This window comes from Pipra filicauda, unplaced genomic scaffold (genome assembly GCF_003945595.2).
Source record: "Pipra filicauda isolate LSUMZ 115617 unplaced genomic scaffold, ASM394559v2 scaffold519_size374755_pilon, whole genome shotgun sequence".
NCBI lineage: Eukaryota > Metazoa > Chordata > Aves > Passeriformes > Pipridae > Pipra > Pipra filicauda.
The window spans coordinates 72,817-89,939 of record NW_024104664.1 but is presented as its reverse complement, the minus strand read 5'-3'; the positions used below and the strand labels follow the sequence as shown (position 1 = coordinate 89,939).

The window sequence follows — 17,123 nt, the reverse complement described above, 5'->3', positions numbered from 1 at the left end:
TTTCATGAAAGGAAAAAGAGAAAAGACTGCTTCTGGAAATGCTGGTTCATCTCTGCTGTCACATCTAGAAATAATGCTTCTTACCAGAGTGGTGGAATCAAATATTTATTACTTTTTAACACCCCACCCTCTTGCAGATAAGAATCTAACTAATTTTTCAATCAAGTGAGAGTGGAGAATCAAGAAAATAGCTAGGTTGCGCTGGCTTGATCTAATGTCCACTGGAGACCCTCTTTATTTGCATGTTTGGTTTTACGTTTTCTGAGTAACCATCTGCCCTCACCCTCTGTTTTGCCAGCCCTTTGCCAGCTCTTTGCTGGTGCAGAAACAGCAGTACAGTTCAAATATTTTCTCATTCGAGTATGTGAGTTAGCAGTGCATATACTACCTCCTATAATTCTAAACCTACTTCTTTCATTTGTGTCTGTTAGAAAATGAGTATGTGAAGCTGACTAATCAGGTAAGTCCCCAAATGGCTTCTCTTTATATTCCTCCTATTAAATAGCTTTCCTCCATTTCTTAAATTAAGTGTTTCATATTTGGACAGTAGATCAAGCTGGCCTTGCTGCTATAATTGTCATCTTAAAAGAACAGGTTTTTTATGAGAGCTCATATTGCTAATAGCAAACTGAATATGCTTGGGGAACTGCCTGGCGTGTTTCATCAGCATTTTCACTTGCCTTTCCTAGAAGTATTATGTCAAATTTGTCTCGTCTTTTGTGGTTTTGCCTTCTAAATATCTTATCAGCTCCAATGCTGGAAATTGCAAGTTTAGCATGTTCGTTGAAGGGGAAGTAGAAGTAGTTTAGTACAAAAGGTGGACATAGAAATGAAGAAAACCAATTCAAGTGGACACAGTGGGTGGCAAAACCTCAACAGGTGCAGGCAGCGTTACCCCAGGGAACAGCTTTATGTTACAAGCTGTGCAATGTAATGCACATTTTTCTGCTTTGACAATCTATGCCTTCAGCCTCATGCTTAATAGAGCACCTAGACCTATATTCTACTCCCCGATGTGTCTTGCTGCTTAATTATACAGTATCCATTTGATATTTGATCATATTTTTCTGCAGGAACAGTTTTGAAAATAATTACTCAACATGAGGACAGAATTATTTTAGGGTGGTTTACAGTGACAATTTCCTGACTGACATTTCTGCAGAGGTAGAGGCACAGCAAATTGTCAATTCATTAAAAAAGTTGTGGATGGATGGAAGAGTGCTTTCCACATACAAATTTGAACTTTTATGTGTAAAAAGAAGAAAGAAATGTCAGGAGGGAAAAAAAAGAGTTGTAGGCTCAGGATCCTTTTCTGACCTATTTTTATTAGACATGAAGAATGCTAACTAGCAAAGCCTAGATATCTGAGAAACAGGATGTGTGTTGCTTCCTTTTTCTCAGTGCTGTGGTAGCTGTCACAAGGTCCAGAGAAGGTCGAGGTGGTTGTGTCTTCTGTGGCAGAAGAGGATGCTCTCTGCAGATGGAAGAGCCCCAGGTGCTTCATTTCTCAGGGGAGGGATGCTGAGGGCTGTGCTCTTTCCTCAGACCTACCACTCATTTTGGCTGCTGCAGCTGTATTGTTTTCATTTCCTTTGATCTCTGTTTGCCAGTGTTGAAGCCCAGTTTGAAGCACTGCCACTAGATTGTAATACCTCTGCTTTTCTTTCAGGTTCCTGGTTTGGTTTTTGAGGCTTTTTTTAAAGGTAGGTGAGGGTGCAAGGAGAGTGACAGTGTCAATGATAAAGGCTGCCAAAGTGATTCAAAATTCACTGCTTATTTCTCCGGAAAAAGCCTTTGGACACATGTAAATAATAGTAAAAAATCAATTAAAACAATTAAAACTCTTTTCTCTAAAAGTACCCCTAATATGGATGCCTCAATTTTAGTTTTTGTCCTCATCAAATTTGCAATCACCAAAAGTATTTTTCCTCCAATTTTGAGGACTTTTTGCTTTTGTAAAGAAGACGAGGGTTTCCCAACAAATATATTTCTTGGAATTTTGTAAATGTAAGTTTTTAAGCATGTTTTGCCTTACTGCAGCATTCTGTAATGAAAATATTGATCTTATTAACTGTGCTAATTAGAGCTGAACAAAATACCTCCAGCAACAGCTAGTGAATATGCAATGCAATAACAATTCTGAAATTGCTTTGCCACTGTTTACAGGAGATGAATATTGTCAGGGATAAGTTTGCTGTCAGGAACACTGAGAAGAGAGCATGGTAAATATTTGCACACTCCACATTTTAAATTCATATTCTGGTATTAAAAGTTTTCCTTGTAAAATCAAATAATGTATTTTTGTTTTTCAACTAATCTGCTTAATAGGAGAAACAGAATTAAGTAGGTTTTGCTATGCAAGTTCAAATGAGAGTAATCCCCTGCTGTCATAGCCTGTGAACGGTGTATTTACAAACGGTCTAGAGAAGCTTTGGATAGTTTGGAAACACAGAGCATTGATATTTGGGAAGAAATTGCTTGCTCACTTCTGACAATGACTCTGTGTACAGCACATGATGTTAAAGGTTGAGCACGCACAGGGTTTACAGGAAATATGCTTTAACACATATTAAAATAGAACACATGAAAAGATGATTCTATAAAGTAGTTTGGGGAAAGGCTGAAGAAGATTCATTCTGCTAATAATATAAGATTCCACTGAACTTTGAAGCAATAAGTCACCTTTGCTTTTGAGTACCAGATGTGAAATACACTTGTCTTTTTGTAGGTGGCAAAAATGCCAATGAAAAGAGATGCTAGGTCCACTGCTTTTAGACATGGCCAGCAGTATAAGCATTGAGGTTTCATTCTGAGCTGTTAAATGTTGTTCTACCACCTTCTTTTACACTACAAATCTTATTCTGGCATGTGTTCCTGCAATAGAGCTAATAGTTGCCACTGTTGTAATGAGTCATTTCATTACTAAAATGCTGTAACCATTTTAAGCAGCAAATGCACTACTCATATTAATAATTCATTGGTATATCAATTAGTTATATTTGGTTCTAACTATTTAATTAATGTTTGGAAAGAGTTTTTCAAAGTATGTCTTAAGGATTTTCATTGATACTATGAATCCCTGAGGGTTTTTTTTGGTTTGTATACATAGAGAAGAGTTGGTTTTAGACCCACGTCCAACATATGGGGCCAGAATGAAAGATGTACCAAATTTATGATGCTGTGGTGGCCAAAATCAGGCAGACCTAAATCCAAAGTCTGACATGTGCTCTTTAAAACTTGGCATTTTGCCATGTTTTTGTTGGAGAAGTATTGACTGTTGGGTAACAAGAATGCAACTTCTTAATTAATAACATCAACTCTTCTGTGGGTTTTTTGTTTTGTTTGGGGTTTGGGTTTTTTTTTTTTCAGAGTAAGGAATTAGCTAATCACCTTCTTTTTTTTTTTTTTTTTTATTTTAAATATTTATTTCCTTTATACTTCCCATGTTATTTACTTCCCTATTTACTTCCCATGTTATACTGTAGATTTATGTTCCATATTTCAGTTCACATACTTTTCCAGCTCCAGTTCTGCAGTTCAGAAATGGAATTCATTCATAATTGTTTCATTTTTAGGCATCAATCTCACAAAGTCTCTGACACATGGGAATGTTGATGGGATCACTCACATGCATAAAATTAAGCTTGTGTTTATCTAATTGCAGGATCAGAGCTTTAGTCACTAGTAGAAATCTATATTTGATTTCCTCATGGATATAGGGAAAGATGTATTCCTAGTGGGAGAGACAGAGAGAGGGTAGTGATCAGGAAAGAGGGACAAGTCTCACATGTTTATTCAAAATTACAATTTTTTTGCAAAATGAGAGCCTCGAACTTCAGGAATTTTTTTTCTTAGTGTCAATGGTTAATTATTCTAAAAAGAAAAACATAAAAAAATTACGATAAGGTAGAAGTGCTGGCTAAGATAGATCAAAAGCTTGTATTCCCTGGCTAGTTGTCTCTCCCTTATGAGATTCCCCTGCAGGTTTAGTGCTAATGAAAACAACAAAAGCCACTATGACACTCAGTTCTACTGTGCTTCTGCTTTTGGCATTGGAAACAATAACAATTGCACTCTCAATTCTGACCTCTGGATGCTCCAGGTTCAATTTTCTTGGATTTTTATGTTCATGCACGCTGTTTTCATTATTATAATACTCATAAGAGTATCTGCCCTATATGTTTGTTATACTTGTGAAGCCCTGGCCTATATCTGCATGTGTACCATGCCATGCTTGTGTTAGTGTTCAGCTGCTCCATGGCTGTCCTGTGTTTCTTCTCTGTTCTCATGCAATGGTCAGGTGTGGCCTTGTGTAAATGACAGTTAATTGCTGCATTGTTCTGCCATTCCTTAGTGGAATTTCTTGTCTGCTTTATATCCCATGTCCTCTGTGGCTGCCATAGCTGGGTGCTGAACAAGCACATCATTTGTCCATTTGGGGCTCGAAAGAGCAAGCAGAGGTGGGTAGCAGAAAAGGCAGTAGTTTCCAACCTTCTTCTGGAGAGAGCTTCAGGGAACATCTGGCAGCTACATCGGCTGGGAACTTTTGGCTCACTGGTGATGGTGAGGTTTAGCTTCCAGAGGCTTTTGCTTCTGTCAGCTCTAACAGAGAGCTTCCACTGGCTGCTCCTTGGTTAGGGAGTGCTGCAGCTATTGCCTCCAGCTGACAGCTGTGCAGGGGGAGTCACTGTTCAACTGGCTGTGGAAGAGAACAGCTCCCAGCCTGTAGCTGCCAGAGGTACCACCTGTAGCAGCAGTTCACAGGCGGCAGAGTGGCCTAGAAATTCTGTTCAGGATAGCAGGGAACTGCTTAAAACTGTCCACTGACAGTATCAGTGTGCCAAAGCCATGATCCAGCACCAACTGGAGTGACTTGGCACATCAGAGGACTCAACGTAGAGGGGACTCCTGTGAGAGGGTGCTGACATCCTGATCCTGAGCTACAGAGGATGTCTGATGCCTCTCCCTGACCGAGCAACACAGCTTGCAATGAGATTCCTGTTTGATATAAGGAAAAAGATTTTTCACCATGAAGCTGATCAAACACTGGAACATGTAGCCAGAGGGTGGATATATTCAGTACTTGGCTAGACAAAGCCATTCATAAGCTGGCCTGGGTAGCACTGCTTTGAATGGTAGATTGGACTGTAAAGGTCCTTCCTAACCTAAGTTGTTCTGTTGTACAGAACAGGCAAGTTGCACACAGCCTATGAATATTGGCTTTGGGACTGTTTCAAATAAAAACCTAAAGAATGATGCCAGTGTGGGACAGCAAGGAGCTTCATTTAATGATTTCATTAACTCAAAGTGGTGCTTTATCCTTTCTTCTCCCACCACTTAAAGAGGCTTTTGAATTTCTCAGTTTAGCATAGAAAATAAAGGTGACTGTCTAATCACTTATCATGAAATGACCCAGTCATGTTTGAAGTGATATTGATTTAAGTTTGTAGAGGGAGGGGGAACATTGCAATCCATCTGATGTGGCAGCCTCAATAGACTCACAGGAGTATGATTATAATTATCATTGCCATTAAACACTAATTAGTACTGTTAATTAGTTAAGCACCAGAATAAGCCTGTCTTGTTCTGCTGCTGTGTTGTTTATTTATTTATTTAGGGGAAATAGGGAAGGCAAATTAATCAGAAAAATTTAATTTGGTCCCTCTCACAAGAAGAGCAGCTCTTGATCCTATCACTGCTTGTCTCTCTATATTTCATGAAACCTTACAACTTGTCTCGTAGAATAGCTGGAGAAGAGCAGTAGTTCAGCTATGCATATCTATCCTCTCGAGGAAGATCCTCACTCTTGTACTGTAGCTCTGCTCTCTAACATAATAGTGGCTCTGTGCCTGTGGAAGGCAGTGGAGAGTTTGCCTTTGACTTCAGTGGCAGCAGTAACAGGCCCCAAATGTCAGAAATGTGCTCGCCTGTCTCAGAAACAGAAGAAGTGACAGGTCTGAAATATGATTAAATTTTCTGATTAATCTGCAGTGATTAGTATGAGGATTTTTCCATGTGTCATGTCAAGAAGCACTCTCAGTGACAGAGTGCTCTTGGCTCTTGAAGGGCGAGTTTGTAGAAATATTTAATTTCCCCTTATGGAGATTTGTGCTTCGAAACAGTAGTTGGCAAGAAAGGATTGTGAGTGACTCATGGTGCCCTGGTTTGCCAGAATAAGGGAAAACTGAAGTGAGTAACTTTGCTCTGTAGCTGTGAGAAAGAAATGGTAGCTGATTCTCTTGCTTTCAGTGTTACAGTTTGGAGTATAGAATTTTCAAAAATTCGGGCAAAATTCAGAGACTCTTGAGCTGGCATGGGAATCAGTCCAAGTAATATCAGAGTGGCATGAGGATGGAAACATGGAAACCTTCTCTTGTGGAAACATGCACGTTAGACCAAAGGCAGAGTTACCTGGGGGAGGAAGGGTTTTACAGGCGTGCATACAGTCAGTGTTTGAAAGAGTTACTCAAAACAGGCAGGGGAAAGTCTATAATGCTTCTACAAAATAAACTCCTGTAGTTTTGGCTGTGAGCAACCTTTCTCACTTACCTGTCCTTTTCTTCTGAAAAGAGAATGTCTTTGCTGGATAAATGGTTTAGATTCTCCTGCTTCTCTGAACCAGGATAATCTCTTGTCTTTTGCAGGTACTCCATCTTAAATATGGACATTCTGTAGGTGTCCAGAGCCACTGCCATGTAAATACTAATGGCCAGAAATGGAAGAGACAATGATCATGTCTGAGATGCTGCAGCAGCTTGATGACTGTAGAAGAGGAAAAAATATGTGCTAATAAGGGGAAAATTATGTGTCTGTATATAAAGTGTCAAATAGCATTTGGTATATCATTTCCAAAGTTCCTCCTTTAAAATCTTTTTTGAAGTTCCTTTTCGAATTTTAATTACATATATATGTTATTTGAACTTTATTTTTTTCTCATTTGTACTGTAAACACTTTTTATCCGCTCAAGGTTTTCTCTGTCTTTTTCCAGGTCGCTTGATCCCGAAAAATGCAGAGAATCCATCTTCATCCTGTTTTTAATTAAATTTTCCATTTGTTCATGTAAGTTTGCTTTTGTCTTTTTTTTTTTTTTTTTAATTTGTACGTGTTTTACTGAGTTTCCAGATATGCAGGCACAACTTTTGAGTATATCAACTTTTTCTTCCTCTTTACAAAGCAGAACTTATCTGTCTTTTTTGCCATATTGCAATCAGATCTATAACAGGTATTTAAAAATATGTGGTAAAGGTTTTGTATAGCACTGAGTAATTAATTAACAGAACAGGTACATGATGGATCATTTAGCTGTACATGGACAACTCTATACAGTAATAATGTCTGAGCATCTTGTTTTTCGGTGGGGTGGAGGGAGCCCATGAGATATATTAAAATCTCATGTATTTCTTTTCCAGAACGCAGGTGGGATCCGATGCAAACACTGGAGAGCTGAAATCTAGAGTACCAGCTTCCACTTCTTGTCCTGGACTTGACTGAAAGCTTTTCTGAGAGACACCTACCTCTTCTGAAGAAGAAATCTCCGAGCACCACACCTCACCATTTTTACTGGAACAACAAAACATGCTTTCTGCTAATTTTAATAACTGGAATAAAAGCACACATGACAGCAGAGTCACAAAATAAGACAGTAAGTAGAAAATAAGTATAAAATATACACTAGCAGGTTCCCCTTTTGGGAAAGCTTGAACTGCTTGTGACAGATCCCAGTCAGGTTGGGCTGTATGTCACTGGTGCCATTTTTATGGGTGTGGTGTAAGAAGTACAATGGAATGTGTAAGTACTGTTTGGGTTGTAACTCTGAAGGATGATGTGATTTGATGAAGGCAGAGCATTAACTGTATATCTGAATGGTCTTGCTCTGATTGCTTTGTGTCACCATCATTCTAAAATTACTTAAACTCCATCATTCTAGGGGTGAACAGTGTTAATGTATTTTACAGTGTGATTGGTTTAGCAGAATGTTCTGCAATACAATCTGTCTTGCAACAGCAGAAACTGAAACCAGAGAAGGGCATTTCATTTCCGGCCGACAAAAGTGGTGATTTCCAAGACTTCCTGAGTTCCTGCACCTTGATTTTGTAATGTTTTGTTGATTTGACTGTGGGTTATGATTTGCAATAGCAAAATAGGTAAGTCTTGTAATGGCAAAATCATTAAGGGCTAATTTTGGCTCCTAAAGAAGCCTTTGACAAATGCCCCCTCGATGCTAGTGGGAGCATTAGTGAAGTGTATACCTCTAATTTGAAGCATTTAAATTAGGAACAAAGGCCCACCTGAGCATTCTTTAAAGCAAAGAACTTTCAACAATGAGCACTCATTTCCGATTCTTCCCTCATTGTCACCAGCTCTGTCGGTGGGAGGGGATTACCTGTCCCCAGCAGCCAAGGCCAGCCTGCAGCACCTTCCTCTTGGCCCAGCAGAACTGTGGCCCAGGAGGACAGACAGAGTCTGTGCTTTCAGCTCAGGGCTCTGTGGTACTTCACTATTTACAGTTGGAAGTTATTACTTAGGAGGAAAGTAGTTGTGGATTTTTTTCTGAGGGAAGAATAGGTAATTTTCAAAGACAGGAGGCTTCTGCAAATGCTGGCTGGTTGAGCCAGAAATCTGGCTAGCTGCTTGGGCTTGCTGATGTACCCATTGTTTTTAATCCTGTGATATGCAACGAATCATTAATGAGCTCAGAGGAGAGCTGCAGCCTCCATAAACAAAAATAGCCCTTCTACCCTCATTTTTATATCAGTATGTGAAATAGCCTCACCTTTCTTTATCTTCTCCTCTTTTTCCATATTTTTATTTCTTTCCTGCAATTGAGTTTCCTTATTCATTGTCTCGTGCATGCTGCTCGTAGAAAACTCATCAGGCTCACTAGATATGAAGATGATAACATCTTCTAGGAGTTTTGTAATTTCTTCTGCTGTAATGGATAGCCACATGCAAAACAATGAGAAACATAAGGATATTGAAATCGCCCTTGTGTAATGAACAAGTAAATCAAGAGGATGGGAGTTTCTAGGAAGCCTAAAGGACTCCTTCACAAATTAAGAGATTATTTCCTAATATAAGCTGTCTGGTCAAAAAAAAAAACAAAACAACCCAAACTCAAAAAACCAATAAACCAAAAGTTGGCCTTTACTGGGGGAGACCTTAGAAGACCTTATACTCATTTTCCAGTTAATTGTTTTTGGCTTAAAAATCCTTTCAGTGCTGCTTGTTCTGATTTTTGGCATACTTGGAAGCATCCTGGTCTAAGCGGTTTTGCAGCAGCAACATGATTCAGAAATAACTGGATGTCAGGATTAATCCAGTGGGAGGCTCTAATTCCATGGCTAACAAACGTGTTGACATAGACTACCTCAAAAAAAATGTGCATGCCTGTTATGGATGAGAATGTGAATAATTTTTTATTTAAGGGCCTGAGAAATAGCACACTTAACCAAGTTTTAAAACAAACAAAAAAAGAACCAGATTGAACACATCTCCTTCCATGGAGAATGCCCATGGAACTCCCTGACTGGACAGGAAAGAGAGCAAGGATGACTCCTGTCTTTGTGGTACAAACCACTGGCTTTTAAAAAAAAAAAAAAAGCATAAAAAGTGGGTGTATTTTGTCACCAAAAGAGAGCTTTAAGGTATGGACAGAGTGTATTTTTCATACTGGTTTTAAGAGCCTAATATGGGAAAAAGGTTAGAAATGTCACAGTACTGAGTGTGCCATACTTGATGGCAGGATACCTGCCCAGCATGTCATTTCTGTGGGTCACTCCTGAGATGTGGGGCTTCCAGCCTGCTCCAGAGCTCAGCTGCCTTAGGAGTGAAGTGTCCCCGCTGCATGTCTGTGGCCAGGGAAGTTTGTTATTAACTCTGGTCTTTTTGTCCTTTTCCTTCTTTAAACCTCATAAAAAATTCTGAATGCAGTCCCTGGCTGTAAAAAAAAAGATTGAAATACTTTTGTTATCTTTTTATTTAGAGAGAAATTAAAAAATGCCTGGCTGAGGGAGTTAATAGCATTGCCTAGATATAAACAAAATGCCAAACAAAAATATCACCAGTGCCAAAATCAAATAAATATGTCTATTTCTCTAATATACTAGCATTACATTGAATTAAACTGCTAAAAAGCCTTGTGCTCTGTCTAGCAAACTGAATGAGATGTGAGACCACATAGAAACTTCAGCAGAAAACAGTTTGTATGTGGATTGTCACTTTGCTCTGAGAAAAATGTCTCCTTGTTTCCTTTTGGCTATGATAACTAAGCTTAAGTCTCCACAGAGAACTGTGTGATGATGGGCTATGACACCTGGGGGCCAAGTGCTTCTGCCCTCTTGATCTCTCTTATGAGAAATGAGACCAGTTCTTGAGGAAGAAGAAAAGAGTGAGAAAGGCCAGTCTCTCAGGGAATACTGTCAGGGCATTAGAGCAAACAATGCCTGTATCCTTTCACTGGTGACACAAACTGGTTCATCCACATCTAAAGGGATGTGAAAGAGAAAAACAGAGAGTACAGTCTATATATCTTTATTGAACAGAACCTGTATTATGGGCCTTGAGGCTGTTTGAATGATTCAGACGTAATTATAGAGTCCTTATGAAATTCACTTTACTTACTCCTTTCGCTAAACAAATTGGCTATGGTTTGAGGATGTCTGGGACTGTGCTCTAAACTGTACCTTTAAGTATGAGAGAAGAAAGAGGAGTGTGAGGGCAAGCTGCTTAGTGGATTCTGCATGCTGCTGCTGAGACATTGAAGGTGACGTGTGATTCTCATTTTAAATTGGCTCAGTGCTGGCACTTCTCTTCCAGGTGAATTTGAATGAGATTTTCACTGAAATCCTTCTAAACAGGCTGGCAGGCTTTTAGTTCTGATTAGAGTTGTGGTTGGACTGGGATATTCTGCCACCCGCCCTGCCCGTGCTGCCCCACGTGTTGCAGACTGCCTTGGCCAAAGCTCTGGCTCCCATTCTTACTGTTCCTGGCACTGCTGGGCTGACAGCCAGGCAGAAGGAGAGGGTCATCTTTTGTTAGATGTTTTTCTCTGGAACATCTGTTAGCAATCTAACTTTATTTAAAAGTAAAATCTAGGTAGCTGTAGCCAATTTAAAACCACATCTCTGTGGAAAAGGCAGCTTTAGGGAAGAAAACAAGATAGCCATGTTCTCTCTGAAGAGCCTGCCTGGTCTGAAAACTGTTTGAAATAAGTATTTCCATTACTCAGAGACAACCACATCGTAAACTGAAGTAGCAGAAGTAGAAAGGTTGCTAGTTATTTGCCTCAGGACTTACTAGGTGGGTTAGCATAGGCACAGATTGGCTGGAAGGCATGTGAACTACAATACTGACATTTCTAAAACAAAGCACCAACTTTATTTGGTTTGAATTCAGCATATATAAAATCAGAGAAAATAAGTTTTGAGATTGTCCCAAGATAACTCCAGCTATCTCATCTCTTAAAAATGCTTCTCAAGTAATTTGAAAGACTTCTTATTAAAGAAACGCTTCAACTTCCTTGGAAATTTATTCCAGCATTTATCTTTTTATACAAAGATTTTCATATTTCTTGTAGCAATTCAAGCCAATTTTTACTCACACTCTCTTCCACAGATAAACCCCAGTCCTGTCTTCTGAGCTTCTTTCTGCAGCTTAACCTGCCTCAGTTCTTTTTTCATAAAACATGTTTTTTAAGACCAGTAGTAATTTTTCTTTATCTCTCTGGGAACGTCCTTAGCTGGTCCATATCATGAAGCAATTTCCAAAACCTGACTCACTGCTCCCATCTAAGGATTAATGTCCCATTCTAAAGCTTTTCTTCATGTATCTTGAATGCAAATGTCCAAACATCCATGCAAGTCACTTGTTTTTCAGTAGAATGATTTGTCCTTTCATGGTTCTCATTCTGGTGTTCAATGGTTGGAGAACTTGTTTTGTTGGAGAACTTGTTTTCTTACTTCTGAAGTGTGAACTGTCATTAATTATTACTCCACGTATTTGGTGGAGTTCCCTTGTGAATGCTTTTGGGAATATAATTTTAATCTTTAGGATTTGATGTCAGTGACCTCTGTAACATGATATGTAGTGAATAAAATTTTTTTATTTAATTTTCACCTGATGTTATTTTATAATTATATAGGCAATGCAGCGATTTCCCAGAAATCTTTTCTATATCCTACTTGACCTCCTATATTTCTTTCAGGCCTTTCCAATCCTTCTCATGTCCAAAGAAAGCACTTGTCAAAGAAAGACTTGTCAGTCTCTTATCCTATTTGAAATATTCTCCGTGATTATTTTCATTTTTCTTCTTGAGCCCACTAGTTTGGCAATGGACTTTGGAACTAGTCTTACCACCACTATAAAAGTGTCTCCAGATAAACCAAAGCACAAATTAGTACTAGAATGTGTCATGTGTCAGGTAAGGAGAGGGAGAAGATTTTATATTCATTCTTGTAGAATATGATGCATACTGGAATTCTGGTGTTAGTCACAAACACAGTCATCATATTTCTGCTAGGTTTTTTTGTTATTTTAATTTATTTATATTTAATTCTCTCCTGTCTCTTTTCCAGCCTTCTCCCTTGAAATGAATAGGTGATCATGATGAGTTTCTAAATTTTTAATTAGGCCTTATAGACTAGATAAGCGTGTTTTTCAATTATTAAAAACCTAATATTTTTTCTTGACTTCTGGAACAACAGTTGTGGAGGAGGTGTTACCTAGGCAGTGCTATGTACACTGAAATACAAGGCCAGGTACATTCAGTTTTCAATAACCCCTCTAGCCTGGGCTGGGGTCTATTAGTCCATAGCTGAAGAGAACTCATGTTGAACAGGTCTGCTTCTATCCATGGTAAAGGTGCTGGTTACTGCTTTGACCCTACACTTCCCTTCCAGTCTCTGCAGGTCAAGACAAGAATTTTCAAGGGGAGATGGCTGTGACTAAGGTAGAGGTGGACATGATCCTTCACTATGCAGCATCCTGTTATTTATTCCATCTATTAACACTGCAGTGCAGTTTCTCACACACTCAGCAGGAGTTGTTTTAGAGGTTGAGTGAGTAGGTAGTGAAGAGCTGTGCAGACCCCTTAAATCTGTATGGATCCAATACCCTGACTGTAAAGGTTGTCCAAAGGAAAACAATTTATTTGCTTTGAGGGCTGAGTTAACATATCCAAAGAAGGTGAGAAAAATAATTATGATTAATTATTCCAGTTATTTTCATTGTATAAGAGAGCATAGTGATTTAACATGGAGTTATTCTGTAGATCCACTGAAATTTTTGAATTTAAATTGTTAGGTGTTTTCCTTCCCACTGGCAGGGCAGACAATCTGTTTCCCAAATATCTCCACTTTTTATGAAACAGGCTTCTGTGCCTAAATTTGTGTTTTCAGGTAGCTTTTGATAGGCACATTTTTTAGATTTTTCCTGTGGTGTATAGCTTCACCAGAAGTTTTACTGTCTCCTATGTGTGCGATGGCACTCTCAGGCACGTGCTGTAACTCCTGGGGGTGTTCCAGTGCAGGCCTAAGAGTTGGAATTGTTGATCCTTGTGGGTCCCTTCCAGCTGAGCATATTCTGTGATTCTGTGTTCATTACAGCTTTTAGGAAGCTCCTCTTTCGGAAGAGAATTACAGGAAGACATCAGCCAACTCGTTTCCACTTCCAGGTGTGCTGCCACAAAAAGAGAAGGACTTGTTGGGCTGCCCCTCTTCTTTGTCCTGTTTAAAGTGGATGACAGTCTAGTGCTCATGTCAAATGACATACTAAGTGTTCCTTACATATCCCAGTGCAGGTTTCTCCTTATTTTAGGGCTTGTGTGCCCTAAAATTGTCAGCTGGATGGTGATTTTTATTAACATTTTTCTGATTTCATTAGACAGCTCTGTGTAAGTTCCACTGGTCCTCTTATTCAGAGACATGCTTTTACCTGTCATTGGGGTATAGCTTACTGATATTGCAAATTTTGACTTACTAAAGTTCATGTTGCCACAGAAACACTTTTACTTTCAAAATTATTTATATTTTCTTTGGGACAAGTGACTTCTGTATTTTTCATCATGCCTCTTATTTAATTTTTAAATGAATTTCATGGCTAGGTGCAGTACCCTACTACGCACACTTATTGCACCAATATAAAATCTAAGCATCATAAAACCATTTCCAAAATCTAGGCAGTTCTTGGAACCATTGTAAGAAAATCTACAGAGAAGTCCTCTCTTTTGCCTTAAGCTGGATCATTTACCTGACATTTAAAATATTTGCTTTAATATTTCTTTCTACCTCATTAAAGAGTTAAATAATCCATGAGATAGTGTGTATTAAAAATCTATTCAAAATATTACAATAGTGCTTTTAAAAAAGCCTCACAAATCTACCTTGTACCCTAAGCCAATACCTCATATGTTGGTTAACAGCCAAATGGAGCTGTGTCTTACAGTCTAATTAAGGGTAAAATTCAGGACAACCAGAGTTGTCTTTTGTAAATTAAAAGTCCTCTTTTATGTGCAACGGAGGTGTCAGTGCTATTATAAGGACTAATTAGACATTTTACAACATCCTGGTACCAGGGAGGAAGTGGTATTGTATTTAGTTTAAAGATTATTAAAGTCTTTAACACACTGGGTTTAGATTTTTAAGGACACCTTCGGTGCTTACCTGCTGTTGCAAGAGGAAGCACTTTATTGTCTCGTAAGAAGGAATTGGGCTTTTTGAAGAATTAAGTGCTTGTATGTGACGGTAACCTTCCACTTCTGAAAGCCACTAAAAAGAACAAGCAAAATGTTGTAAATGTAGTGGGCCAGAGTGTGTATGTGTATATATATATGTGTATATATATATATATATATATATATATACACATTCACCCAATGACTCTATATGGCATTTTATATCAGCTTCCTCTGTAAAATATATTCAAGAATTTCTATCACTCCTCTCCCCTCCCCTTCTCCAGCATACACCCAGATAACTCTTTCTTGCTTTCCTTAACAAATGTAATTAACAAACTGGTCCAATGATGTGTGCCTCTTCACGATAAAGTGAGATTACCCCTTTCATGCACAGTCTATGCTTCATTTCGTTTAACATCTCATAATTTACAAACCAGACACATGCTTAAATTATATGGTAGGAAAGGTGGGGACCAACTTGTTTTCATACTTTATTTTTAATGCTTACATTGTTGTCACTCAGAACTTGGTTGTAATCATAATCTTGCCTGTTGCTTCCATTTTTCCTCTTGCATTCTACATGGTTTTATGTGCACTCACATCTTGAGTGTGAAATTCCTTTTTTTCTTGTTAATGCTTTATATGCCTAGCAAGAAAAAGAAAAAAAAACCAAACAAACAAACAACAAAAACTAAACCAACACCAATATGCATATATTTACTTTGTCTTTATCTTTATGATAGAAAAACTTTGACAAAAATTGTGTTCAACGTGGTACCTACTGTGCTTATAAAAAAGTAAGCATGGCCCTTTGTGAACAAAATTTGTAGTTATATCATAGATTTATCTGAAGCTTTTAGCATTTATGAGTAGATCTTTAGATGAGGCATTCTGAAGATATTAATCAGTGTCAGCTCTAAAGAGTAATTTAAAAAATTTCATTTGGTATGTGAACTAGTTGCAAAAATGCATTTTCTGATTAACTGTCTAAACTGAAACTAAGAGTTCTGTCTGACTAGTGTGAGAGAGCAATCAGTGTTTAACAGACTAACAACTGTTTCAGAAAAAATTCAACACCAAAAAGTAATGGGCACTTTTGAAACTAAATTTTCAAGGTGGTGTTTAGGGATTTAACCATGCAGGGCACATTAGTGTTAATGGGAAATTGTCGCTCAAATCTCTACACATTACACTGCAAATGCACTCCTTAGTGTTTAAAGCTGCCCTGTTAACACTCATTATGGAACTGCACTCAAGGAAGGCAGATGAAGAAATATGGTACCTGAACATTTTTCACACAGCAATACAGTTCCCCATTCACCCCCCACCGTTTTTTAGTGGGGTTGTTTTATTTGTTTATGGGTGGGGTTTTTTGTTTTTGTGGGGAGTTGTGTGTGTGTTTTAATAGAAATTCTAGAAGAAGACTGTATCAGGATTAACTGGGGGCCCAGTTAAAGCTGACTTGGAACCTGTGGAGGGGTTATAAATACAGCTATAAGGTTTTTTGCTTTTCTGCTCCCCTTTCATTTCTTTTCTTTTTAGCTATCCTTCATGTCAATCCCAGCTATTCTTATGCTGATTCTGGATGTGATTCAGCTCCAGCAGAACTTAGAGTTGAGTGAGGGTAATGTAATGTAGAAAACCTCACATAAATTTGCCAATAGCATTTTTTAATTATACAATGCTGATCTGGCAAAATTGGACCTGTACTGAGAACACCTAAGTTGAGATAAAATTTTTGCTATACACTGCTCAATTTTTCAGTCGTCAGTCTTCCACAGATAACCACATCCAGGTTCAAGGTCTGGTTTATCCACATTTATTTATGCAAAATGGAAGAGTTTCGATAGGAAATTTTAGAAGTTGGTCATCTCAACACAGTTGTCACACTGGTAATAATGACAAGTAATTTGAAATGTGGGCAAATGGCTGAAAGCAGGAAGCTGAAGCTGCTCTATCACACCCTTGACTGGATGTCCCAGCCATTTAGGATTGTAGCATAATAGCTGTGAAGAGAGGTCTTTGCTTTGTTCCAGGTGAATGCCAACATTTTTGAAATGCCAAATTTACTTGTTGTAGGAAAATGCTTTACAATGAGAATGGGGGGAACCAAGAACTGGATAAGGAAAATGAAGAATAAAGGTGTGAGATACAAGAGAGTTTCTTCAGAAGAGCTTATTCACAAAAAAGGTGTGTTTCCTTATGGGATTTGTAATTTTGTTCAAGTTCTTGTGCTTTATTTTGTTTTGATGTTCTGAATCTTGTCTCTTTACAAAAAAAATCAAAATGAAGTAGAGTAGAATATCCTTGCCATGAGATGACTCAGCAGAAAAGCATAATTGCAGTTATTCCTTCTTTTTTGGTTGTTGAAATGGGTGAAATATATAACTACCACCCAAATCTACTTGGGTTAATATCTCTCCCTTGGAGAGTTATGGGCCTTGGAATACA

At 38.3% G+C, this 17,123-nt stretch overlaps 1 long non-coding RNA gene across 1 annotated transcript; it reads left to right on the top strand.

Moving 5' to 3' along the window:
• Window positions 1–6,992: 6,992 nt before the first annotated feature.
• LOC120324408 lies at window positions 6,993–16,821 on the top strand. The gene is made up of 3 exons (XR_005565694.1): window positions 6,993–7,060; window positions 7,411–7,643; window positions 16,752–16,821. It is a non-coding gene; the product is annotated as an uncharacterized LOC120324408 (long non-coding RNA).
• Window positions 16,822–17,123: the final 302 nt, after the last annotated feature.